The sequence below is a fragment of the Alligator mississippiensis genome, chromosome 11, assembly GCF_030867095.1.
Source record: "Alligator mississippiensis isolate rAllMis1 chromosome 11, rAllMis1, whole genome shotgun sequence".
In the NCBI taxonomy this organism is placed as follows: Eukaryota; Metazoa; Chordata; order Crocodylia; family Alligatoridae; genus Alligator; species Alligator mississippiensis.
This window is the reverse complement of record NC_081834.1, coordinates 59,715,841-59,743,839: the sequence shown is the minus strand read 5'-3', so window position 1 is coordinate 59,743,839 and position 27,999 is coordinate 59,715,841. Positions and strand designations below refer to the sequence as shown.

The 27,999-nt window shown below is 54.5% G+C and overlaps 2 non-coding genes across 2 annotated transcripts; one reads left to right on the top strand and one right to left on the bottom strand.

Moving 5' to 3' along the window:
• The first annotated feature begins 5,710 nt into the window (after positions 1-5,710).
• On the top strand, positions 5,711-5,783 carry TRNAR-CCU (transfer RNA arginine (anticodon CCU)). Its single transcript has one exon. It is a non-coding gene; the product is annotated as a tRNA-Arg (tRNA).
• Positions 5,784-17,202: 11,419 nt separating this feature from the next.
• Positions 17,203-17,284, bottom strand: TRNAS-ACU (transfer RNA serine (anticodon ACU)). The gene has a single exon. It is a non-coding gene; the product is annotated as a tRNA-Ser (tRNA).
• Positions 17,285-27,999: the final 10,715 nt, after the last annotated feature.

Genomic DNA, 27,999 nt, shown 5'->3' with positions numbered 1-27,999 from the left:
TGTCCCTTCCCAACTCTAGCATGGGAGGAGCCAACTGTGGAGCTGCAGGGATGGGGTGGGAGAGGGCTCTGCGCTGGCAGCAGTCAGGGGAGAGCCCTGCATGCTTCTCGTTGCACGTGTGCAGCACCCGGCACAAAGATCCCGTGTCTCGGCTGGGCCTTGTCGCGCTGACAGGTAACAGTCAGTGATCCTGTTCCAGCCGCTCCTCTCTCGTGTGCTCATGGCCCTCTCTGCTCAGGATCGCACCAGTACAGGCGCTGGGGAAATGGGCTTCCCTGGGGGTGCTCTTAGCTCTTCTCGCGCAGTGAACTCCAGGCCTCTGCCCTGCTGACGCTTCCCTTGACACAGAGACCTGGGTCTGCTCCCATGATAACTCCTTGGGCTTGTGCGCCAGACAAGGCCCTTGTCCAGGAGCAGGAGCGTGGCGGTGGGTCTGCCCTTCCGGCAGCACGAGGCCCTGTGCGGCAGCGGAAGACTTTCTTGGGCCAGAGTGTTTTGGTGGGGACCAGTGCCCCAACACACCAGCTTCTCCTCTTGTCCCGGCATCCCGCTGGAAGCCACTCACGTGCCTGGAAGCAGATTGGTCCTGTATTTCCCATGCCCTGCCTTAAATCACAGCTCCTGGCTTGGCACCAGCCTCCCTTGTCTGCCTCCCACTGCCGTTCTGGCCTGTTCATCAGTGGGAAACTCTCTTTTGCCAGAGCAGTGATGCAGGAATCAGTGCTGCAGCACATCCACTCTTCCTCCTCTCCCCACATCACCCTGGAGACGCTTCTTTTGTTTCCCTCCCCTTTAAACTGTGGGTGCTGACTCTGGAGTCCTGTGCGCGTCCCTCAAGGACCTACTCTGCACTTGCTCCGCGGTGCGTGGTTCAGTGCTCAGCCCTCGGAGCAGAGAGGAGTCACTGGGGCTCATCTCCACCTTCATGGCCGGGGAGGTCTAGTAGGAAGTGTGAGAGACTTTGCCTCTTCCTTCTCCCTCCTCTCTCATGCGCTGAGGCCTGTGGCTGCCTCAAGCACATAGGAGTCTGGCAGAAGAGCAGGGGTTTCCTGTGCCAGCAGCACCAGGTCCAGCTGTGGCTCCTCTACCCCAGGCAGCAGGTGCACGGGCCTTGAGCAAGGCTGGGCTGCAGCCTCCTGAGGAAGGGCCTGTGAACCTGGAGCTGCAGAGCACCTCCCCAGGGAGACTGGGGGAGAGGGGTCCCTGCCACCTGAGCCAAGTGCAGAAGGTGCAGAGCAGGTCTCCGAAGCAGAAGGAGAGCATGGGGGGAGCAGGGCACCAGCTGCAGATGGGCGTGGGAGGGCAGCTGGGGAGAGTCCAGACCTGCAGGGAAGAGCTGGGCGATCTGAGAGCCCTGAAGAGCTACAAGGGGAAGCTTCACTGGCAGCAGAGGCCACATTCACACTCAGCAGGAGAGGAGGGACTCTGGGGAAAGCAGGAGCTGGCTTCCTCGTGCAAGTAGCCAGGAGTGCCAGCACTGGAAGGTCTGGTCAGAGTTGGTGGAGCCAGAGCTCCCGGCCTCTGGAAGCGCTGCCTTGGCTGCCTCTAGGGACTGACCAGAGAGAAGATTTTTAGACCGGAGGATCCAGGAAAGAGCCTCCGGGTCCTCTGTGACCCAGCCAGTGCCGGGGAGAGCAGGCCGGGTTCTCTGCCGCTGAGCTTACCCAGGTCCCTCGGACCCAGGCAGCAGCAGGGCAGGCTCGCGGGCGGCTGCTTGCTAGGACTGAGCAGCATGCCTGATGGGTGCAGGGAAAGCCCGTGTTTCTACAACACGCAGGAAAGTGCAATGAATCCTAGTCCCAGTCCCCTCGCAGTAGTGTCCGATGGGGATCCTCAGAGTGGAGCCGGCCTGGCTGTCTGGAGGATCTGCCGCCTGTCCAGGGGCAGCGGGGAAGGGGGTGGGGGCTATGGGGAATTTGGGGGTGGCTGCAGCTAACTGTTCTGCTAACATCACTGCAGCTGGTGGTCGGGGCCACGACCGGTGCGCGCGGGGCGGGGAGAGGAGCACCCTGTAGCTGGCGGCGCTTTGCGGAGCACCCCTGGAGGAGGCGGGGCTGCAGGAGCCGCGTGCTCGGGCCCACTCCCTGCGCTGTGCCCCCATGGGCTGAGACCCATACACAGGCGGGGCTTCTTTTTCTTGCTTTCGATTTCATTGAGGTTTCACTGGACTTGCGGTGCCGCTCCCCCGGGCCGGGCGCTGCCAGTCCTGCTCCCCCTCCCCAGGACCTGGCTGGTGCGGAGCAGGGGGCACAGCTGGGGGCACGGAGCCGGGTCTGTCCAGGTTGGACCTGGCACAGCGGGGCTTGGCCTGCCAGGCAAACCCTGCCGGGCCTGAAGCCTCCCGTGCCACCCACCTCCATTGCTCTGCTGCCTGGCGGTGCTGGGCCTGGGCCTGGTGCAGCGTGTGACAATGCCCTCTGCTTCCCCTCTCCTGGTACTGGACAGAGCACACACACCTGCACACACACAGTCCCCACAGTGACACTCACATGCACACACACAGGCACATGTGCCCCTATCAATCTGCAAATCCAGAGTTTAACAAACACCTCCTACACCTCCCACCCTGCTACAGACGGAGGGAAAAAGCTCCCATTCCTCAGACTCCTCCCGGCCCCGACGTGATCTCCAGGGGTGGGTGTCTGGGGAGGGATTTGTACCTCTGCAAAGCCTCCGATTCACGTTCAGCAGCAGCTCAATAAACCAGCCCCACCATGTGCCTGCGAAGGGACTGAAGTGAGGGACGGGAATATGTGACTTGTCACAGCTCCACAACCTGCCACAGCGAGGAGGTGAAGGGGCCGTTCAGCATCTAGAGACGACTCCTGCAGCACCGTGCACCTGGGCATGAGCAGCCTCAGCCCAGCGGACATGGCCTAGCAGGACTGTAGCAGAGACACGGGGTGTGAGATTGTCTGTGGTTAATGCAAATCCCAGTGGAGCCAGGACAACCCTGCTAGGACAGGGCCCAGCCCCAGCCCTGCTGCCTGCACACACACTCGGGCCAGGCTCTGGGAGATGCCCCATCACCAGCCCTCAAGAGCAGCGTTGGCACGGCCCATTGCCTGCAGGCAGAGGGGAAGGGACTGGAGGCAGCTGAGCCAGGGCAGGAGGTTTCCAGACACCCGGGGCTGGGGCTCCACGCAGCTGTGCAGGACTGGCACTCAGTGGGTGAACAACTCCAGACAACTGGGGGTCTGCAGAGGAGTCAGAGTAGTTTAGGGTCCCTGGGGTTGGGTCTTCCCCAGTTTGGGGTCGGTGTGGTGGCAGGACGCCAGCTGTGCTGTGGCTGCAGACTGCGCGCTCGTCCCCTGCAGCCCTCATCCCTGCAGGAAGAACAGCCACAGGCCGCACTGCATTGACCACGGACCTGTCCAGATTCTCCGCGTCCCTCTTGAAGTGCAGCGCCCAAAACTGGACGCAGTACTCCAACTGCGGCCTGAGCAGTGCCGCATAGAGGGGGAGCATCGCCTCCCTTGAGCTATTAGTCATGCACCTGCTAATGCACGACAGGGTGCGATTGGCCTTGTGGATGGCCTCGTTACACTGCCGGCTCCTGTTCATGTCCTGCAATGACCCCTGCTAGTTCCTTCAGCACTCTGGGGTGGAGATCGTCAGGACCTGCGGGTTTAAATACATCCAGTCCCTCCAGAAGTTCCCTGGCAAGGTCCTCATTAACCCTCAGCCTGGGTGTGCCACCCACAGGCCCTCGGGGGGGCCAGCGGGGGAGATATCCGGGTCCCTCCTCAGAAATACGAAGGCAAAGAAATTGTTGAATATGTCAGCTTGACCATCAGGTGAGATGACCAGATTTCCTCGCGTGTCCTGCAGAGGCCCCACGTTACCTGGCACCTTCTTTTCCCCCCTATGTATTTGAAAAAGGACTTCTTGTTGTCCTTGATCCGGGTCGCTAGTCCCAGCTCCATTTCCGCCTTGACCTTCCTGACCTACAGCCCCCTGCATTCCCGAGCTACCGAGGTGTCGCCCTCTCTTGTGACGGCCCCCCCTTCCAACGGGCATACACCTCCTGTTTTGTTTGGAGACGTTCCCGGATGCTTTTGGTGAGCCATGGGGGCCCTTGCTGCCTCTTGCCCACTTTGACCTCTGTAGGGATTACTTCCCTTTGAGCTTGGAGGATCATCTCCTTAAGGAGTGACCGCTCCTCCTGGACACTCAACTCCCTCCAGCGCTGGGACCTCAGTGCTTCCCCCACTAGTCTTCTTACCTCATTGAAGTCCACCCTCCTGAAGTCGAGGGCTGCTGCCTTGCTGGAGGCTTTCGCCACCTTGCGCTGGATGGTGAATTCCAGCAGACGGTGATCGCTCTCGGCCAGGACCAAATCCAACAAGGCGTCTCCCCTGGCGGGGCTGTGCACCTCCTGAGCTAGATGGAGGTCCTGCATGTCAGTGAAGACCCTGCGTGGGCGGTCAGACCTGGCTCTCTGCTCCTCCCAGCAGATGTCTGGCAAGTTTAGGTCACTCATGACGACCACATCCTTGGACCTAACTATCTCTGTTGACATCTTCCCGACAGCCAGAGCACAGAGGACAGGCGAGGGAGGACACGGCCCACGGCCAGCTCCAGCTCCTTCCTGGAGGGAGTCAGTGGCCGTGTGGCAGGCGGTGGGCCTCTGCCACCCAGCACCCCGCAAGCAGCCAGACCGCCTCCCCGCCACCAAGCGCCAAGGCCACCTGCCAGGACCACCTGCCATGCCCAGCTGGTAAGCCCATCGCGTGGAGGATGGCTGTGAGGGGTGGGGGGCACTGTGGCCACCAGTGCCCATGCCACCTCACAGGCCCACACCTGGCTGCAGGCCTGGCTCTAGGGGCCCCACACGGCCCCCTTCCCATCCTCTCCTCGCCCTCCCCTCTTCTTCTCTCCCTGCCTGGCCTCGCTGTCCCCTGAAACTCATTGATGGCACCGGTGATCTCCACCTCACCTGCGGGGCTCAGGGCCTCGTATCACAGGCAGAAGTAGCCCTCCAGGCAGCGACGCACACGGCAGGGAAGTGTGGGATTGCCCGGGGCACCACTGAAGTGCAGAGCCCTGCAACAGGTTCTCATGTGCGCCCAGGCAATCATTGCAGTCAGCAGCAGGACGGCATAGTGGGTTGGGCACCCCTCGGCACGCTCAAACAGCTGACCAGACCCTCTGAATGCACCGTCTCCACCAGCACCAGGCGTAGGACAGCACCCTCCTGCTGGGCAGCTGGGCACCGTCATGGAGGAGTGGCTGGCCAACCTGCCAGCTTGGCACCCGGTGGCAGGAGCAGGAGAGCAGGAGAGGGAGGCATGTGAGCAGCAGAGGTGGGCGAGCAGGAGCAGGTGGCCAGCGAGCAGGAGAGGAACCTGGCTTCTGGGGTTGAAGAGAAGCGCGTTGCCGTCCAGCACAGCATGGTGCCACCCAGGAGCTGCTTCTAGAGCAGACAGCCTCTGAATCACAGCGTCCTAGACCCTAAACACTGGAGGCTGCAAGTGGAAGAGGAACCGTGCAAAATACCCTGGTCTGACCCCGTTTGCTCTGCCTTTCAGCATCCGCTGTCTAGCACCGTGTGCCACGGGAGGCTGGGCATGCAGGATATATGGTCTCACCCAGTAAATGGCAGTCCTTATGCAGTGCCAGAAGAAAAGCAATCATTGTCCACCATTGTTTTGAGAACACACGGGCGCAGGCAGGGAACCCCATCCTTTGGGAAACTTGCCACCAAGAAGCCCCAGTGGCCCAATGGATAAGGCACTGGCTTCCTAAGCCAGGGATTGTGGGTTCAAATCCCACCTGGGGTGAAGTTGTTAGTCTTTAAACAAGTCCTGGGTGGGAAGGTATTAAACATGAAGTTCAAAGGCTTCCTTTGTCAGAGAGGATTTCCTAACATCCAATTTAACCTTCCCTTGCTGCACCTTGAGCCCATTGCAACTTCTAGATTCATAGATGTTAGGGTCAGAAGGGACCTCAATAGATCATTGAGTCTGACCCCCTGCATAGGCAGGAAAGAGTGCTGGGTCTAGATGACCCCAGCTAGATGCTCATCTAACCTCCTCTTGTAAGACCCCCAGGGTAGGGGAGAGCACCACCTCCTTTGGGAGCCTGTTCCAGACCTTGGCCACTCGAACTGTGATGAAGTTCCTCCTAATGTCCAATCTAAATCTGCTAGCTTGTGGCCATTATTTCTTGTAACCCCCGGGGGCACCTTGGTGAATAAATACTCACCAATTCCCTTCTGTGCCCCTGTGATGAACTTATAGGCAGCCACAAGGTCGCCTCTCAACCTTCTCTTGCAGAGGCTGTAAAGGTCCAATTTCTCTAGTCTCTCGTCATAGGGCTTGGTCTGCAAGCCCTTAACCATACGAGTGGCCCTTCTCTGGACCCTCTCCAAGTTATCCGCGTCCCTCTTGAAGTGCGGTGCCCAGAATTGCACGCAGTACTCCAATTGTGGTCTGACCAGCGCCCGATAGAGGGGAAGTATCACCTCCTTGGACCTATTCGTCATGCATCTGCTGATGCACGATAAAGTGCCATTGGCTTTTCTGATGGCTTCGTCACACTGCCGACTCATGTTCATCTTGGAGTCCACTAGGACTCCAAGATCCCTTTCCACCTCTGTGCCACCCAGCAGGTCATTCCCTAGGCTGTAGGTGTGCTGGACATTTTTCCTCCCTAGGTGCAGCATTTTGTATTTCTCCTTGTTGAACTGCATCCTGTTGTTTTCTGCCCACTTCTCCAACCTGTCCAGGTCTGCTTGCAGCTGTTCCCTGCCCTCCGGCATGTCCACTTCTCCCCATAGCTTTGTGTCATCTGCAAACTTGGACAGAGTACATTTCACTCCCTCGTCCAAGTCACTGATGAAACAGTATCTAACTTGTTCTGCCATCTGTGGCCACTGCGAGCAGTCCAGTTTTGTGCACCTTGAAACCACCTTGCAGGTAGATAAAGGCTGCTATCAAATTCCTTCTCAGTTTTCACCTTTCCAAACTCAATAAACCCAGTTCCCACAGCCATTTACTCTCTCCAGCTTGTCCACACCCTTTTTGGACAAGCCTCAGGTAGGTGCGTTTGGCAGGGCACTTGTCAGGAGGCATTACAGACCCTGCTTGTCCTGGCTACAATCCTCTGCTGCACCGTTAGATACTGTTTGGAGCGTCTGTTTGGGAGCTGCACCAGACACAGCCGAGCTGAGTGGCCCTGCCCTGCACCAGGATATGCACCATTCAAGGTGCCAGGTAGCCAGGGTTCAAGCAAGCAAGCAAAAATGAATCATGAAAAAATTGTTACAAAATTAATATATTTTTTTCAAAATAATCTTAATCTCCCCCTTGCTGCTTGCTGCCCTCCAGTTCTCTCTCCATCCTCCTCAAGACCAGCATTGACCGCCTCCACCACCTCCGTGGGCATCCCTCTGCACCTGTAGGGATTTCAGCCCAGTGTCGTCATGCTGAGGGCCTGCCAGGGCCTCTTTCTGGCTCATGCGGGCTGTCAGGCCAGGACTGTTTCCATTACACAGTGTGGAAATGCTGCTCTTAGCAGGGAGCCCCCAGAGCGCCCACATCGCTGGGCCCCAGAAGGACACTCTTTGCTTTCCAGCCTGCTGTTCCCACGCGTCCTGCACTTGCGGCTGCCTAGCGGGTGCTGAGTGCTGTGCTCCGTCCTGACCTCAGTGCTGCTCGTGTCAGCTGCACGCGCACTGGGTGTGCCCTACAGACCCCGAACACAGCAGCAGCGTAGGCAGGGATTTGATGACTGAGCAACTGGGAGTCCCCATGCTGCCCCTGGCCCGGCCTGAGCCAAGTGCTTTGGAGTCTGAGCTCCAGCTGCCTCCATGGTTTTTGTTTCCAAGCTGACCTAACTCCTACATGTGTACTGAGCTATCCAGGTGCCCCATCGCTGTCCTACTGCCGCACCAAGGGGCTTGTCCTGCTGGGGGTGCTGGCAGTCCTGGTCCCTGGGATCATTGTTCTGCATGTGGTCACCAGGAGGAAGCATCAATGTGACTGAGAGGAGAAGAGATGGGTGCGGGTGGAGGGACTGCCATCCCATCCTGACCTTTCCCCAAACCCCTCACAGCGTTGGAGTGTCACTGAGGCAAAACTGAAAACTTTTCTACCCTGGGCAGAGATTCCAGAGAGTGTCTGCATGTGTGTGTGTGTGCGTGTGTGTGTGAGAGAGCACATGCATGCATGCACGTGTGTGCATTTCTTGCCTTCTCTAGAGATTCAAAGGCCCTTGCTCCTGCTGCCGCCACCACTCGGTGTCCTTTTGCCGTGGTTGCTGCTGTGGCAGTGTGGGCTCCCCAGGAGCTGCCATTGTGGTGCTTCCTCTAAACCTGCACTTGGAGCTCACTCGCACTTGCCTCCCACTGGTCACACCACTGGACTGACAGACTCGCACACTCAACCCACAGACCGAGGAGCTGGTCTGCCCCACGGCTTTGGCAGTATCACCAACATCAAGATTCAGGCCAAGCTCCTTGTGGCTGAGTCAAGAGCTGGGCCTGGGTGAGCACAGGCCGGGGTCAAGCAGTAAATGCTGCCCAAGGTTTGCAGAAACCATGGAGGCCTGGGGGTGCCTCAGGTTTGGGTGCCCACCTGAGACACTTGATGGAGCCTGTTATTCAAAGGCAGGTGCTCAGCACGTCACCACTCTCACACCCTCTCAGGCTGTGTCCAGTGCAAGTGCGGTATGGGACTGCACACGGTATGGGACTGCACACAGTATGGGACTGCACACAGACTGGACTGTCCACAGCCACCTCAGCCAGCCCCAGCTGCACGTGTGCGCTCTGGCTTTTCCTTCTAGAGTTGCGCAGTGAGTACACGGGGTTGGTGCACAAGGAGATCAGGGCTGCAGTTCCCCGGTTGCGCATTAACATTATGGTCACACATGCAAGAATCCCATATATAATCCTGCTTAAAGGGTGTTGCCACAGCGAGACACAGAGACACAGAAGTGGAAGGCCCCTGACTCCAGTCCTGGTGAGCACAGGCAGCCACAGAATGGACATTTAGGCAAACAGCCACAATAACATCCACCCCTGCCCTCTCCTCCCCTGCACTGCCACAAAGACCTGTGACCTTGGGGACAGTTTCCCTTGAGAAGAAAACCTCACCAAGCTGTAAAACCTGTATTCTGCCCCAAAGCAGGAGAGACGAGGGCTCCACCAATGCCTTGGACACCTCCAGGGCTAGGATTGTTGGGTAAAAGATGCCTGATGATCCCAGTAAGTGGGACCAGCCACTCCACGGTCCTGGCCAACCTGACCTGGGAGGTCCTTCAGTACCAGTAGGGGCATCAGCCCACCTGGGCCAATCTCCCGCTGCTACATCATGAGCTTCAGTCACCCCTTGCCACACTGGCAGGAGTTAAAGGGGACTGGGCAGTGGGATCTTTGGAAGAGATCTTTAAAGAGGATAGGAAAGAGTGGGGTAATTTGAACCACGCACTGGAGTAGGTCAGTCCCAGGCAAAAGGGATGTGGTGTGCAGGGAAGCTAATACAGACCTGCCTGTGTCAGCCCATCTCCTTACGGGCATCACTACAGGCCAACCCTACTCACGGCAGGAACCTCACTACAAACTGGACAGGAAGAAACCTCACCTCTCCCCCTTCTCTCCCCCAGGGACTCTGCAATCAAAGCTGGAAAATAAGAAAGGTGAGTGTCTGAGGCCAGTTTTGTGTGTTACCATGAGGATGATTCCCAGGGACACGACACGGTGACATCTTGCCTCTCTTCCCCTTCTCTCCTCAGCGGCCCTGCAGTCTCAACTGGAGTCTGAGCAAGGTGAGTGCTGGACACATGGGATGTGTCAAACCATTTCTGTGCCAGTTTCTAACAAAAAAAAAAAAAAAAGGGTGATTGGAAACAGGTTGCAGCTGAAGGAGACAAGAGCTGAAGGGAGGCCCTGACTCCATGTCACACCCCACACAGGACAGGGACCCCCTCACTCGCCCCAGGGACACGGCTGCACCTGCCAGTCCTAGGGGAAGTTCTGCTGAACCCTTGTCCAGACGCAGAAGAAAGGTGCTTTCCTCAGTCCCATTCACTCAGTCAGGCCAGCTCTGCTCTATGCATGCTTGGCCATGCAGGAGAGAGAGCCAAAAGTGTTTGCTTTATCGTAGCCATCAATATAGGGGTGTCTCCATTCCCATTGCAGACCCCAGCAGTGTGCAGAAGGGCTGCTTCTGCTGACACAGGCCAGCTCTAATGGGGAAGGGCCAGTGTCTTCATCAGCACTGCGGCTGTTACAGAAGGGCTCCCTGAGCCCATAGCCCTGAACAGCCCTCACCCTGCCTGGTCCACATCACTGCAGGAGACTGGGAGACCCGACCAGGACTTAGAAGGATCCCTCCTTGCATGGGATCCCCTGGGCTCTGGCCCTTCCATGGCCTGCAGTGGCGTAAGGGGCAACCCTTTACCCTGAAACATGCAGTCAACCTTGCAGTCAGCCCTGGTCAGTGCAGGACGGGCCTGCAGTTCGGAGTCCAGGGATCAAGTTATTAAAGATGACGTAGACATTTCCTTTCCCCACGGTGTCACGGCAGGGCAAACTTCAAGGAATTCAAGTACTTTAATAGCATTTCCAGCCTCTAACATGGTAGATCTTCATTTCAGGTTGCCTTGAACTTTCCTAGATATGTAACACTGAGGCTGGAGCTGACTATATTCCCCCAAACACACGCTCCTTGTAATGTGCTTTCCTCATGAGTTCCCAATCCCAGCTACATCTCAGCATAGTTGAACTGGGAGGACATTTTGTTTGAAGACCCGTGTGTCCTGTCAGCCAAGGGAACAGGAAGGAAGAAACCCTGAATGTGTGACGAGCTTTAGATAAAGCACCCCCACCGCCCTTTTGAAGCATGGCGGTTCCAGGCGCTTCAATTAGAGTGACCCTTTGAGCCACTCGAATTAAAGTGCCCCCACCCCCGGGGACATGTATAGATGCCCTTGGGGACTGCAAAGAGTCCAGGTGCTGCCTCTGGCTCTCAGCACCTCCACAGGGTGCAGATTCGGTGTCTAGCCCCCAGGCCTGAGTCTACTTCTGTGTCACCGTCTGTCCTCAGTGGTGTTACAGTGGTGTTGTAGTCACCATGGTGCGAGACTTAGGTGAGAGGTGAGGAATTGTGGGAGGGGGTGATTTCTTTTATTGGACCAGCTCCATAGCTTGGATCCAGTTAAACAAATTTTTGAACACAGGACTTTGTTCTTCAGCTGCCCTTTATCCCAACTGTGCAGTTCATTCAATAAGAGAGATCACCCCATCCTCAAAAAGTCTTCGCCACTCGCATACGTGTTTAGTAGATGGCAATTCACACTTAGCTCCTGTATTGGCAGACAGGGAGATGCTGCTGCCCTTGTCTGGGATGGACGCAGGGGAACCTCATGGGCTCTACATTAATTTTCTTTTTCTTACTTTGCAGGAAGATACAGGACACTGGGAGGTAAATGCCCTTTTACTGGCTCTACTGACACCAACATCATTGAAAATACCCTACAAATCAAACCATTCCCTCCCCACCTCCAGAGAGGCCCTGTACCAGGACAGTGCTGGAGGAATGGGGTCCCACCTTAGGGAGGCTCCTGGCCCCACGCCTGACTCCAGTGCCCTCCATTGGGCAGGCCTGGGCCCGGGGCCCCTGTTGCCTTCTGCACGCAGCACATGCAGGGTCAGGCCCATGTGCTGTCCTGGGGCATCCGTTCCTCCGTTCGATTGTCGTTCCTGTTACCTGTTGAGTTATTTGTATTCTACGTTCACCTCGTTTTCTGAAACAAGCAAGCTTCTTCCACCTGCGCCAGAACCATCTAAGGGCGTAAGTAAAATCTCTTTGAAACCATTAAGCTGTCCTGCCTCTCCATCCACACGCCTGCCCAACCGATCCCATTTTGCTTAACAAACCCCGATTTCTGGCCCGGCTGGTCCGCCTCCCAGGACAGCCCCGAGATGGATCTGGGGGGCGTCAGGCTGGGTATAATGGGTAGGAGCTGCAGGTGGGTCTGGCAGGGGTGACCAGCTGCAAAAAACAGGGGTAGGAGCTGCAGCTGGCCCCGGGGCATTGGGCTGGGTATAAAGGGGACAGGAGCTGCGGCTGGCTCTGGGGCATTGGGCTGGGCGTAAGGAGGACAGGAGCTGTGGCTGGTTCTGGGGGTGTAAGGCTAGGTATAACGGGGACAGAAGCTGCGGCTGGCTGTGGGGGGTGTCAGGCTGGGTATAGTGGGGATAGGAGAGGTGGCTGGCCTTTGGGGCAGACGTTGGCCTAGGTGTAAGAAGGGGCAATGGTCTCAGGTTGTATCCAGCCAAGTTTAGGTTAGATCAGAGGAAAAGCTCAGGAGGCGGGTAGTAAAGCACAGGAACAGGCTCCCACAGAGGCTCTCTAATCTCCATCCTTGGAGGTTTTGAAGCCCCGGCTAGAAAAAGCCTTGGCTGGGATGATGTAGTTGGGGCGGGCGCCCCTGGTGCCCAGCGCAAGGCAGGGCGTCCAGGCAGAGGTGCTCTGTGCCCTGCCCTGGGCTCAGCCCCTCTTGCCCTTTCCCCATCCAGCTTTTCTGCTTCCCCTTCTCTTCTCCCCGTGGGGGGCAGAGATGTGGCGGTGGAGCTGAAGACCGACCTCAGGTGGGTGAGCGCTTGCTGGGGTGCGGGAGGGCACCCAGGTGTCTGGGTTCCCAGATCCCCCGCGTAACCCTCCAGCCCCTGCCAGAGCAAGGGGAGCTCAGGGGTCCGGGCTCCTGGCCTGCCCCCGACTCCCTCTCCCAGAGCAGGGAGATAACTCAGGCCCCCTGGCTCTGCTGCTTGGTGCAATCTCCCAGCATGCTTTGGGCTGGGGCAGGACACCTGGGGTGGGTGAGGACTCACGCTGGGCTGGTGCCCACTGGCTTGAGGAAAGCCCATGCAGATTAGGGGCCCCATGGGGATGGCAGGGCACGGACAGCTGGGGCTGCCCTCGATGGGCACCAAGGTCGCAGCTCCCACCCCTGGACTCCCGGGTCCCAGGCCCAGCTCGTGTAGCGGTTGGGGGTTGGACACTTCCATGAGTGGCTGCATACGTCCGAAGGGCGACAGAGCTCCCATTCGCCTGGTCCTCTGGAGCAAGATCCCCGGTGATCTCCAGGACAATGTTATTGGTCACCCTTGTGGCAAAAATGTCTCATGATCTCACTACACAAAAGGCCTCACAGCTGAGAACTGCAAATTGTTTCTTTTTCTCTTCTTTCTTCCTGCATTAGATAATCAGTAGCATAATAAGGAACAGTCCGAACAAATGTTTGGTTTGCGATAAGGCTGATTCCTGTGGGAACACAAAGATTAGTTACTGCCTGCTTTGCACATAAATTTTGCAACCCTTGTTACTTGCCCGTTTTAGGACTACGCACGTACTAAATTTTGCAGGAAACTGTAGCCAATCACAGATTGCCACAATGGAATCTTGTTCATGAGAGGTATAAAAATGTAACTTCGGGCGTGGCTAGGGGTCGACTCATTGAACTCCCTTGTCGAGCTGTTTGCAAACAATAAACTCGAGTTGGACCTGGCCTGAGTGTGTGTGACTCTCTCCTTGAGGTAAATTGGAAAAGCCTCCAGGGGCGCGAAACTAGCCATTTGTGCAACACCCTGAATATCTGCAGCCTCTTCCACTCACCCGAGATCTATACCACCATCTTCTCCCACTGACAATGCTTGTTTTGCAAGTCCAGGCACCTCCTTGGGCAGAGCCAAGCTGCTCTTGGAAATATTCCTTCAGAGGCAGTGCTTAGTTTCACGATCCTTGCACCTCTTTGTACTCCTGACTCGTGTTCCTCTTTAGGCTGCTGCTTGTGGTGCAAAAACTGCAGCCAGGACTGCCGGGCAGCTTGGCAGCGGGCTTGCAGAACAGCAGCCACCCAACGTACCCTGTCCAGTGCCTGTATGAGTGTGCATGCACACGGGCGCAAGCTGGTACTTAGTTCTTGTTAGGATGCTGAACACTTGCATTTTCCCGCCCTGTGTCTCTTGCATATTCCCGCCTTTTTTCTGCTGACTTCTTGCAGCTCGTGCACTACTTGCTAATGCTTGCTTTTGCCCGCCAGTTTTGCAATCTGCTCTTTCTAGTGCCCTTTTCCCATGTTGAGCTGAGCTGAACCTAGTTCGCAGTGCTCTGCGCGGTGCGTGTGCGGTGGCTGCACCCGTCCGAAGTTGCCTCCACTCTAATAGGGTTTTCCCCTTGCTCTGCTCTGGCTAACGGGTATCAGGATCCCACGGGCAATTGCTTTGTCAGATTCCCTAGTCGTTGGGCCTCACGTGGGGTTGAGGTTTAACACTTCTGTCTGCTGGTGTCGCAGCATGGAGATCTGGTCTGTCCACAATGTCTATTGGGAGTCTGAAAACGACGCTGGCTATCCAAAAATATTGGATTGTGGGGTTGTATCTTTGGGGTATTTTTGAGTTGAACCTGAGCTGGGGCTCTTGTTACGTCTCCCACCACGTACTGCAGGAACGATCCTACAGAGCACAGTGCCTGGCAGCGGTGGAGAATGAGCATGGGAAGCCTTTGCATAATATTGAGTGTATGCTTCAGAGGAAATGACTCTCCATGTGGAAACCAAAACTCATAATAAAATACAAGCCAGATGTTTGGCTACTATATGGGTGATCTTACTTAGAGGGACAAAGCTGTAGGAGACAGTCCAGCTTGGAGCAGCATCTTGCTTAGCCCTGTTGTTAACAGGACAGGAGCATGTGTTCACAAGAACTGTTCATAACCACATCGCTATCCAAGGGACCGGGATGGTGTACTGCTGGAGCCCCATTTCTGGGTACTAAACTGAAGGCTGCATTAGAGCTGCCATAACCTTGAGCCCTGCCAGAAGAGAAGGGCAGTGCCTGGCGTGTTGGTCATCATGTAAAAACATGGCAGGGACAGCTCCCGCCCCTGAGTCTTGCTGTGCCATGAGTGCACAGGCCCACAGTGGGGAAAGCTGGAGTCTTGCTGCATCCAGGGATCTCTGGAAAACTGTGCCTTAGACACAGAGCTGCTCCCTAGTGCACCACATTGCACGTGGCGTATCCCTCCAGGGTCCGGCCTGTGCTCCATCTGGGGCAGACGCCCAGTGAGCAGTCCCTTGCCTCTTTCAGGAACTTGCAGACTGTCACTGTGCTTGGTCCTGGCTGTGCAGGGCGGAGGAACGATGACTGCACGACCCCTCTCGCCTCGCCCAAGCTGGGAACAGCCGGGGTCTGGCACTACATTGGCAGCAGCCTCTGAGATGCTGCTTTGGCTCTATGCTGCTGGGTTTTGTGAAACCAGGTCCTTGCACTGCAAGCTCCTATAGGGTAGGAACTATCTCTGCTCTGCATTTGTATATCTAGGGCAATAGTGTCCTGGTCGGTGACTGCAGCTTTCGAGCAATACCCGGTGCAGATGAAGGAGGATGCTAGTGGTGTGAGACTTGCATATCACCCCCAGTGAACTCCTTGAGGGGAGTCTCTCTATTTGGCAACCCCAACTTGGACTTCAAAGTTGTGAAGTGTGGCAGCAGGGAAGTCTGCATCTCAAAAGTGGCCTCAAGTGTTTCGCAGCACAGTCAATGTCGGTGCAAGGGAAACATCTAGCTGTTCCTTTGCATCAGCCAGGGAGTTGTCTACAGGCTAACACTGAACTGCAGTTAGTTATAAGCACACAAAACAGAAAGCTGGCTGAGGTTCCTTTGAACCGTGTCCCTAAATGCATCCTTGGGCAATACAGTGCATCCCTGTGAGCTTTGCTGTTCTTAAAAAGGCTTGGAGGTAGCTGGGAAATATTGGCCTCCTTGCACTGGATCCGGTGGCATTGCCCACGCCATTGAGGTGGGGGCGGGGCAGGTCCCCAAACGATCCCTACCACCTCCTGTGCAGAACTGCTCCTTCTACCCCATGCCCCCAGCAGACGATGACGATGCTGCCAGGGTTACCCTGGGAGAGCATCAACCATGACCCATGCCAGCCACCTGGCTCTTTCATGACAGGGGGTGCTGTAGACCTAGCCTCCAGCATGCCCCACCCCACAAGCAGCTGCATCTCAGCACTTGGTGCATAATCAACTCCCGATACAGCCTTCTTGAATCGTGTGGCTCAAACCAGGACACAGGACCCCAGGGGAGGCCTCAGCAATGCTGAACAGAGCAGGAGATTCATTGCATCTGTTGCTAATTGGCAATACCTCTGACATTTCAGTTGACTGAAGGTCATTGAGTGGCCTGTAGTTACCCGGGTCCTCCCTCCTGCCCTTCGTGTGGATGGGCGCAACACTGGCCCTCTTCCAGTCCTCAGGGACTTCTCCAGAGCGTCACGAGTTGTGGAAGAGTTTCACCAAGGGGTCCTCAATGACTTCGGCCAGCTCCTTCAGCACTCTTGGATGAAGATCATCTGGTCCCACTGACCTGTCCATGTCTAATATTTTTAGTTGATCACACGCCAATTCTACGGCAATAGTAGGAAGGCAGTTATTCCTGCCGTGCTCATCCTGTACTCCACCTGGCGCTGTTTTCCCCTTGGTCCAGTGAAAGACTGAGGCGAAGTAGTCAATCAGGAGTTCAGCTTGCTCCTGGGTGCTGGTAACCAGCTCTCCTGTGTTGTTGAGGAATGGCCCCACACTCCCATGTTTTCCTCCTGTTCCCCATGTACCTAAAGAAGGACTTCTGGTTGTCCGTGATTTCTGTTGCTAATCTAAGTTTGGTTACCACTTTAGCCTTTCTTATCTGTTCCCTACATATGCGGCCATCTTTGTTAAATGTTCTCGGATTAAAACAAATGCAAGATCTTCCATGTGCAGGCTGCTTGCCTCACGCACTGTGTCTGCGATTTAGAAATGCATGCATGCGTCTCCTTCTCCGTCACCTGGATGCAGTACTCCAACTGCGGCGTGCCCAGCACCGCATAGAGGGGAAGGATCACCTCCCTGGACCTGCTTGTGATGCATCTGTAGATGAACAACAAGGTGCGATTAGCCTTGCTGGCCACTTCCTCGCATTGGTGGCTCATGTCTGTCCTGGAGTCAACGATGACTCCCAGATCCCTTTCTGCAACCATGTTGGCAAGAGGGGTGATTCCCAGCCTATAGGTGTGCTGCTGGCTCATTTGCCCTGCATTTGTCTGTGTTGAATCCCAGCCTAGTCTCATGCCCCCACCTCTGCAACCTGTCCAGAGCTAGCTGGATTCTGTTCCTCCCCTCCAGCGTGCCCAACTCGCTCCACAAAAATGCCACACGACAAGGACGGGATTCAAACCCATGCATGCAGAACACAATGGATTAGTAGTCCATTGCCTTAACCACTCAGCCACCTTGTCATGCCTGTTACAGCTCCCACCACAAAAAAAATATCTTTCTCAATACCAAAAAACCGCACCTGTGCTGGAAGGTCTTGGGCGATTCCTGCAGTATTGAAGTGGCTGAGTCATATGCTGGATCATGAGAAGGGTTGGCCCTCACCAAACCACTGGGCATCAAAATGTTGGGGGCGGGGGTGGAAAGAACAGGTGCAGTCAGTACTTTAATGTTATTCATGTGTGTGGCCCCTCTTATTCCCTTATTGCTCCTTTGAGACTAGCTTTGGATTTAGCACCAATGGATCCCCCTGCAGCAATTCATGGTGCAATTATTTGTCTCTTTTCTCTTTCTTCCTCAGGGCGCGCTGGACAGGTGCTCTCAAATCCAGCCCAAGCTGATCTTCTCGGGTGAAGCTGTCGTTTACAACGGCAAAGCGCATAACCGCGCGGGGAAACTACCGAGCGTGCTCAAAGATATTTCATTACGTCGCACGTGAACTCTTGCGGAGTTTGTTCGAAACCTCAAGGGTAAACCACGAGGAAATGGAGTCCAGATTCGGCAACATTACTGAACCCTGAAGATCACAGTCTGCTTTGGACCTAAGTACCCGCACCGAGGGATCCCGCAGGGTTTGGGGTGCAGGTTTGGAGCCCAGTGTAGAGCTGGCCTCTGGGTCCCCCCACATCTTCCTGGACTCATGTCCTCTCCACGCAAAGAAGGAGGAGGGAACTCGCTGGGGCAGGAACATGTTATATGTGTTTCTACTGGCCCGGCAGGTGAAGAGAGATGTTCATTTGGCCAAAATCCACTCTTGTTTATACCCAAGAAGCCTGAGGCTGTCTGGGGGTGTGTGGGCTCACCGGACAGCAAACCATGGCCCGTTGGAGAGAAGATGATTCATAGATTCATAGATTGTAGAGTCGGAAGGGACCACAATGGATCATCGTGTCCGACCCCCTGCCCCAGCAGGAAAGAGGACCAAGGTCAGATGACCCCAGCCAGGTGACTATCTAGCCTCCTCTTGAAGACCTCCAAGCTAGGTGACAGCACCACCTCTCTTGGGAGCCCACTCCAGATCCTGGCCGCCCTTACTGTGAAACATTTCTTCCTAATATCTAACCTAAATCCACTCTCAACTAGTTTACACCTATTATTCCTAGTTACTCCCTGGGGCGCCTTAGCAAACAGCACTTCCCCTATTCCCCATTGACGTCCACTAATAAATGTATAGGCGGCCAAAAGATCTCCCCTCAGCCGTCTCTTGTGAAGGCTGAAGAGGTTCAGCTCTCTCAACCTCCCCTCGTAGGGTCTATCATGAAGGCCACTAATCATGCGAGCGGCCCTCCTCTGGACCTCTCCAGATTCCCCGCATCCCTCTTGAAGTGCGGAGCCCAAATCTGGACGCAGTACTCCAACTGCGGCCGGAGCAGTGCCGCATAGAGGGGGAGCATCACCTCCCTTGAGCTATTAGTCATGCATCTGCTCAGGCATGACAGGGTGCGATTGGCCTTGTGGATGGCCTCGTTACACTGCCGGCTCATGTTCATCTTGGAGTCAATTATGACTCCAAGATCCCTTTCTGCCTCCGAGCTGCTGAGAAGGACACTCCCCAACCTATAGGTGTGCTGGGGGTCCTTCCCAGGTGGAGTACCTTACATTTATCTTTATTAAAATTGCATCCTATTTCTCTCCGCCCATTCATCCAACCTGTCCAGGTCGGCCTGAATCTGCTCCCTGCCCTCCCGTGTACTAACTTTCCCCTATAACTTGGTATCATCAGCCAACTTGGAGAGAGCGCTCTCCACACCCTTGTCCAAATCGCTGATGAAGATATTAAATAATATCGGTCCGATGACCAAACCCTGCAGGACCCAGTGCCCACCTCCCTCCAGGCCAATAAGGACCCATCCACCACCACTCTGGGTGCGGTCCATAGCCATAGTTTCCTGGTGTAAGCGTCCTTCATATGGAGGCAAAGTTTGGGGAGCACTTCCTGAGGTCAAAAATGTAAACAATGTCATCCCAACAAGCCTCATCCCACAATGTTTCCGAGTCTGTTGGGGAAGTCTGCGCAACCATACAGTTCAGAACGCAACACTCGGAGCCGACCGGGGTGCCTAACTGGACCTGTACTCTCTTCCACTTCCACTGAATCCAGGAATGCAAGTACAGTCCATGCAAGCCCCAGAATCCTTTCATGGAAGAGGACTGTACACATTGACTGGTTGACAGTGAAATTAACTGTATGGCAAGAAGTGCTGCCCACTCTTGCTCAAGATCTTGGTAGTTAGGGCATTTCTGTAGCTGACTGAAGACCTTGGTTGCAGACCTCTCACATCCTAAGGGGGATTTGAAGCCATAGCTCCTACTTCCTATGACAGTGTCTTAATAGGCAGCTTGGAAAGGATCCTTCTCACTTCCTATTAAAGCTGGGCCACTGGACAGGCAAGAGTGAGATGGCCATGGGGCCAGAAGGAGAACAAGCAGAAACTTAATGGCCCAGCGAGCTGGAGGAAGGGACTCCTGGGTTCTAGCTCCTAGCTCCTGCTCCCAATACTGGTTATGTATTTTAGTCGATAACTATTTTAACAGCTGCTGCTGGATTTGCAGCAGGGCTCAGGATCCCTGCAAGGGCAAAGCAGGAAAGTTTACAGAAAGTTGTTGCTTGCCAGAGCATATACACGTTTTTGATTGGCTCCGGAGGCAGGAGAGGGGAGGGAACTCAGCCCCAAGGATTCAGCCAGGCTCAGAGAAGGGAAGGTGCAGGGACCACAGAGCTTGGGGAGGAGGATCCTGCAGCCTGCCTGTGAAGTGAACCAGCACTTAGTGATGGGGAGAAGATAACCAACCTGGGATCCTTTTTCTCTCCATGAGGCAGAGGGACCTGTGTGAAGGAAAAAGGGTGATCCCACAGACAGCTGGAGCAGAGGAGAGCTGCTCTTCCCCATGCAAAGAGCAGGACTTTCTGAAGCAGCAGCACCAGCCATGGTTACTGTGTTGCCAGTGTGGAGAGCTGATATCTTGTTAACCCTGTGTGCTCCTCCTGAAAGTCACTGGAGTCCGAAGGTTTAAGCTGAGGAGTTGTACTGAGGGTGTCTTGAATTCAATTTGTATAGAGCGTTTTAGTTCATTGATACCTACCTTTGACAATTAGACTCTTGATATCCTGTCCTATTAACCTCATTCACTTGTTGGCCGTTTTATAAATAATAAACTGTGTAAACAGTTAAACTGCATGTACTCCAGTGTGTGGGGAAACCACAAGAAAGCACTCCACCGAGAGGTGGCCCCAGCCTTAGGGGCTGGGAGGATGGCCGAGGCTCTTTGACACCCCAGGACCCTGAATCCAGATGTGGCCACGGGTAGCGCCACGGCTAGGGTTACACTATATAATGCAAAATGCATAAACAGTGCAGGAAGAAAGCAAGAGGACCCGAGTCTGCAACCTAGTAGCTAGGGCATTCAGATGGGAGGGGGAAATCAACTGGGAGGGGTTCCTGTGCTGCTGCCAGGAATAGAAACCCCTAATCCTGCCCGACTCATGTCTCCCACTATGCGGACAAGTGCCCACATCACAAGGGGTGAGGAAGGGGAGCGTGTCTTCCTTCTCCACCATTTCTCCGTCAGGTGCTCTGGTGCCATGACTAGTGCCTTCCCTGCATGAAACCCAGTGGCGACATGTAGGGGGTGCACATGCAACCCCCCACCCCGAGAGTGCAGGTGCACCCCCTGACAGGCCGCACTCCCCACTTAGGCAACAGGCGGGAGTACCGGTGTCCCCCCTGCAAGCACTGGCTGGGGAGTGGGAGTGCCGGATGAAGCACCGTGGCCACTTCCCTGTCAGCATGCCTGGCTGCAGGGGGACCTTCCCCCTTGGGTGGCGAGAGTCATGGGGGGGGGCACATGCCCCCCCGCTAACTAAGGTGGCACCAGTCACCCATGATTTCATAGATTTCATGGACATTAGGGCTGGAAGGGACCTCGGAAGATCATCGAGTCCAGCCCCCCGCCCAAAGGGCAGGACGTCAGCTGGGGTCATAGGATCCCAGCAAGATAAGCATCCAGTTTCATCTTGAAGGTGTTCAATGAAGGCGCTTGAACAACCTCCGGCGGCAGGCTGTTCCAGACCTTGGGGGCTCGGACAGTAAAGAAATTCTTCCTTATGTCCAGCCTGACAACTAAGGTGGCACTAGTCACCCATGATGAAACCCAATAGAGCACCTCCTCACTCAGTGAGGTGGAGCAGCTTGGTTTGTGACCTGACAGAAGTGTAATAAGCTGTCCACAGGTCTGCCTGTTGCTAGAACGTGGGAAGGCCAACTTTAAAGGGTTGTGGAGTCTAAAAATATTGAGAACCACTGGTTAGGCTATGATTAAGGCTACACCATACCTCTTACCTGATGAGGGGAGTAGAAGGACGTTACAGTCCTATATGGACTCCTATATTCATGCTGGGTAGAATGAATAGGAGTAGGGCTACTTATACATTTAATCCCTTCCTAAAGGATGAGGGTGGATCTGTTGGGGGGAGAGCTAGGAGTGGGACAATGGGTATATCTGTATTCCCCAAAACACATTTCTGTTTCCCTTCTTTTTCTCCCCACTTGTGTACCTTGCCCTCCATTTCTTTGTTTGCAACAAAGAAGGGGGAAACATGAGAGAATTTTTTTTCTAAAAATAGAAAAACGGGGGGGGGGGGGGGGAAAACCATCTATCCAATAAAAATACAATTGGAAAACTGATTTTTATTTCCAATTTCTGAAAGTCAACACAAATGCACATTTAAATCTAGTTCTCTTGAAAGGCTAAATATCCCCTCAAAAATGAAACACTTTTCTCCCCTGTTGTTGCAATTATATTTTATAATTTCCCCATGAAAAAAAAAAAGAGAGAAAACATCTGTTTTCTTCTCTGAAATACTTCCTAGGTCAACAAAAACATTTTTGGTTCTATTGTTGATCATGCTGAACTGGTATCTACCAGCCCAGTTGAGAAATTTACCTGGAAATGTAAAATATATTTCATACATATCATTGTACACCTGGAAAACTCTTACTGGAAAACCAGGAAGGGCTGGGCTAAATACTTGCCACCCTGCAATTATACATAGCCTCTGGCACCTTTTATTATAAGGAAGAGGGAGCTTCCGAAGACGGAGCCCCAAGAGAGAGGGAAGTGTATCTTCACCCCACGGCATTCGGGTGTATCATGAATGATGAGCGGGTTCTGTTTAGGCCCCTCGAGACTGTGTCCCTCGCCAGAGTCAACCCGGCAGGCGCAGTAAACCCAACCCTCACCCAGGAGCGTGCCCGTTGCTCGCTATGTGCTTGGGAGAGTGAGGAACGGTGCCAATCGACCGGTTCACCCGCTTTATGATGGTGTCTAGATTGGGGGGTTGCAAGCTTCTATCCGAGCTCTGCGAAGATCTGGAGATGGAGGAACGCGCCGCAGATGAGAGGGTAGCCCCGAGGTATGACAAGGGGAGAATGTTAACTGCAACTTTTCGTACTGCAACTGATCTAATGCAGAAAAATGCAAGTTTGAGAGCCCAGCTGCGTATGGCCGTTCAAGCGGTCAAAGAAGTGGCTGCGAAAGAAAATCTTGAGACGTCACTCCAAGATGGCGCCGAGCAAGAGGGAGACCACATGGAAGAATTGGAAGAGAAGGGTGGAGCTTCGGAAGAGCACGCGAGAGTTCGGCCGGCGACCCCGCATCCCTTCCGGCGACCACGCCTTCTTGCCGACGGGAGGCAGCATCGAGCGGAGGAGTGCATCCGCCCCTCCTGCCTGAAACAATAACAGCATCCACTCCCGCAGAAGCAGTTCGTCCTAGAACAACCACCAGTCGAGCTGCCACTGCCTATGACGCTCGCACCAGAACTGAACGACAGGAGTTGTGCAGAGAATCAAGAATCCAACCTGAAGAAACTCTAGCTGTATGGTTGGGACGTCTGGTTGTGGAACTTGGGTCCGACCTGCTGAACCGGGAAGAAGCAAGCTTCTTGTCTTCTACTCCACGAAGCTTGACTGACCATGTCACTGACATCGACATGGTGATGTTTAGCGTTCACTGGCCTATTCCGCTTCTAGCGCTTGTTGCAGGACTGATTGGTCAAAAAGCCCACGCATGGCATGACGGACGGCCAGAACATACCGGCGCAGAGCAACTTATGCTAGCGATTATCGGAGTCTCGTATTGTGCCTGGAATCCCAGGACGTGTGCGCTGGGACTGACACCACTTCAGCAAATAAGACCATGGCCTCACCGTCATCTACAAAACCCTGGAGCCGTTCCAGTAACCGTTCACAGCATAGATAGTTGTCTTGAGGTTTATGGGCGAAAGAACATCGTTGTCCTTTGGATTCTGCTTAACCCAATGGTTAATCAACCTGTGGGTAATCTTCTTTGTCAGTTGTCACGACTGCGTATCCTGATGGAGCCAAGAATATCCAGCGATCGGGAACATGGATACCCGATCGAGGCTCAAGGCGCAAGACATCTTGAATCCGATCTCCCACCGTTGCCACAGAGAACACCAGAGGAGCGATTCATGTTTGGATTTCTCCTACATCGTTCTGGACTCAGTAAACGGCAACTTCGGATTTTAGGGGACGCAGGCCAATGGCAACTGGCGTACGAGTTAGGTTTTCATTATTTAGAAGAACTGGATGACGTACACTCAACAAGACGAAAGCGTTGAGGATTCAAGAGACGGTTGTCCAGAGTAGAGTTGTGTCCAAACACCTGTATTATATGTTTTAGGAGTGATAGTGAGTTTAATTGACCGCCTTGTCGTGCGGTTCCATGTGAATTTTGTAAATATTAGTGAAATGACTGTTTTAAGAGAATTCTTTTCACAGATCCGGAATTCAGAGCGCGTGGCGGAGAGAAGCCCCAAGAAGGACGACATCATCGAAGAAGTGAGGGCTTGACGCACGACTTCACCATGACACCCACTGAAGCCCTGATAGTTCAATTCTTTGTTATGAACCTGATTGTGTGTGTGTGTGTGTGTGTGTGTGTGTGTGTGTTGGCTATTGTTTGATTCGGTCCCTGGAGGACGAACTTCTTATGTTGTCCGATTTTGTGTTTACCCATTTAGTTCAGCAACCCGTTGTAAGAGCTACTGGCGACCTGAATGACGAGCATGTGGTATAATTCAGCTGTGCCTTCAGCAAGGGGAGGCGGGGGGGGATGTCAGGACCCAATGATTGTGCGTGCGCTTCGGCACTGCAGAATTATTTTCCGCCACATGGAGCTTTCTTTGCACGGTGCAGATCTCAGTTGCATAGAGAAGACCCCGGTGCAAAGGAGTTCCCACCACACACATGCAAATTCGTACCTCATTATTGGCTGTTCCTAAATTATTCCCAAGTGACGGCTAGCGATTGGCTTGCTAGCTGTATAAGAGGCTTGAGCAGTTTCCGCCCAAGCCGGAGATCTCCGAGTCTCTCAGGAGGATCCTGAGAACCCCAATTCCGAGAATTGCGGGAGAAATCTGAGAGAATTCCGGCAAGGAGTCCACGATTACCTCGTGGACTTCTACGTAAATCTCGGACCGACTGGTGGTCTGATCGGCTACCAAGAATCACTCCCCGTCACCGAACCATCCCAACGTATCCTACCCTGCACGCTCGTCGAGAGTCATATTTCGGACTCTCATTTCGTTCGTTATCCAGAGCTCTGTTCGTTTTGTGGAGCCTAGCAAACTCCGTTTGTGTGCAGCTTCGGTGGAGCCTAGCAAACTCCACGTGTGTTCATCTGTAACAGAAAGACTTGCTTGCGTTGCAGCCTGCACTGCGACCACCTACGATGCAAGTAAAGTTTTCTTTGTTCAACTGCTACGAGTCCGTGCCTAATTCTAGTCCATCGTGCCTGCTTTCCCTGCCCACGTGCCCGGGCTGCTGGCCACAGCCCCTCGGCTCCGACATGATTCAGTTATTCCTTACCAGTACAGAAGGACTGAGAGTGGCTCGGATACTGACTGCTACACTGCCGAGAACTCCAGTTAGAAGGGGCAAAAAGACTGTGAAGGCTGGAAAGGATGAATTCAGTTGGTCTTTATCCATGAATTTGAAGTTTACTTGTGGGAACATGACAGCACTCATGAACACGCGTGAAAAACAGTTATTATGGCTATGCTCCCTCCCCGAGCATCCCTCAACAATTTTTGACCACCTCAGCTGAATTCAAGGACTGTGTCAAGGCTTTCAACAGCACTATTAAAATTGTATCCCACATGGAAATAGCCAAGAAGTGTAACCCAAAATATGACAGTGATGTTTGTTCTCCCCAAAATTCGTGCTGCCATGTTTAAATAAAAGGAACCATTTGTGGGGGAAATTAATTGAAAGACAGATGGAGAAGTGGGGTGAGAGAGGAAGATGATGGAGAAAGAAAAGAAAAAAAAAAAAAAACAATCATGTGAAACAAGAAACAGAGCTGAATACCAGTAACTTGATCAAGAAAGCTGTGCCGTGTTCTTCTACAAAAGGCCCCAGAGAAAAAAGGCTATTCATCAGAAGTGTCCATGTTTCAACTCAAATGATCAACTGAGTCCTCAAATATATGAGACTTTACCAATTGATACATGCCTCACAGAAAACAGCTAGCTCTTAAAAAATTTTGCAAATACATAAAGGAAGTGGTACAGCATTTCTTTTCTGGTCCTGGTCCGAGTGCATCTGGGGGGGGAAGCATGGTGGTGATACCATGGTAGAGGTTCGCTGTAGCCTACCAAGTCAGAGAGAATAGGTGGACAAGGCACTCTTCAAGACGATAAAATTGCCCCAAACTTATGTGGTAGTCTGTAGCAAGTGGGTGTCCTGGGGCCAGTCTAAATGTAGGCCCACCCTCTTGCCTCTGGGCAAATCACCCACCTACCTCACCTACCACAACTGGATGGACAATACTTAAGGTCTCTGTGGCAGGGAGCTCCTCGGGGCCAATCTCTGTGGCCCGCCCACCTGTCCTTGGACAAAGGCCCACTATCTTGCCCACCATGCCTTCGTGTTAATTGATTCAATTACAGATTGAAATTAAGCGGGAGGCCGCCCATTTTAGTGCCCCAATGCCAGGGGGCGCTCTCTGCAGCTCCTATCCTCCCCAATACCGCAGCCCAAGCCTCGCAGATGGCATCTTGGTGTTCACATAGTCACCGGCCCCACACTGGGCCCCAGAATCATCTATACAGGACCCCTCTATGATCCCTCCCATCAGGCGGCCTCTCCACCTTCATCCAGGCTACCTAGCCCCCCCAAAACCATTTTCCCCTCTCAGGTGTGGTCCCCCCGGGATCTTTGGCCACTAGCCCTGGCCCACCTCCAGGCCAGTCGGGACCCCAGGCCCCCGGCTCTTGGGCGTCCCTCGCGGTGGGCCCCTGGCCCTTTTGACCCTCCTGGTCCTGGCCCCAGCTTGGGCCAGTCGAGGGTACTCTCTCCTTCGGGCTGGGTCTCTAGCCCCTCACTCTTCCCTTCGAGCTCACCCCCTTTCTCCCGGGGTTCACCGCAGCACCACGCCCTCGTCACTCTCTCTCGGGGTCTGCCTTCTGGGCCACTCAACTAACACAGGGTTACCCACCCGGTGGTGGGAGCTAGGGGTTAAGGTGCCCCGACCCGCCTTTCACCGGGGTGGTAACTGGCCTGGCATTTCCTTGGGGCTCCCGCACCACTGAGAGCCCCACCAGGCCACCCACTCCCAGCAGGGTGCAGTTTCAGGTCATGCCCAGGCCCAGGAGCCTCCTTACCAACCCCTTGCAACTCCCCCTTACCTCCGGGTGATCTCAGCAGCCCTCCGGCCAGGCAATGTTGCTGCCTGGCCTCCAGCAGCTAAACTGCACTGTTTATATAGGCAGCCCTTGCCTCTATAACGGCTGCCCTCGTCAGGCACCTGGTGGCTGCCACCTCTAGGCCCTTAAAGTGGCAGGCACACCCAGTGCGCTGCCACAATGTCAATCAGGTGGGAGGCTGCCCATTTACCTGCCCTGATGACAAGGACCCATGTACATGGCTTCAACCAACCCTTACTATGTCCCATGCCTCCAGATGGCATCCATGGCCTAACGCCAGCCCAAACTTGTTTGGCTTAGTCCCCGGCCTCCCAGCTTCAACAGGGCCTGACACGGTGCAGATGACACCACTCAGGGCTCCCAGCCCCTATCATTTTCTCAGGCTCCAAGCCCAGCTCTGGTCCCCTCATGGTCCCCTCACTCAGGGCTCTTAGCCTCTACCATTCCCACAGGCCCCAAGCCCAGCTTGAAACCCTCGCAGTCCCCCCAGTCAGGGCTCCCAGCCCCTGCCAAACCCACAGGCTACAATCCCCTGTCCTACACAGGGTCTCACAACTCCCCTGGAACCTCACACCCAGCATTTAGGGCTCCCTAATACCCACAGGGCTCTGGGGGCATGGGGTTATAAGGTGCCCCAGACTTGCCTTTCACTGGGGAGGCAACTAGCCTGGCATTTCCAGAGGTTACCCCACCGCAGGCAGACCCACCAGACCACCTTACCCCAGCAGGGTGCAGTTTTATGTCATACTCAGGACAGGGAACCTCCTGCCATCCCCATAGTCCCCCCACCCCAGACCTCTGAGGGTGCTCCTACCAGCAGCTGCTCCGGCCAGACGGTGTCTCTTTGCCTGCTGACAGCAAAGTGCTAACCACTCCTCTCAGGGCCCTGCTCTTATAGAAAACAGCTGGGCCCTTTTCCCAATCAGGCAGTGCTGCCTAATTGGGATT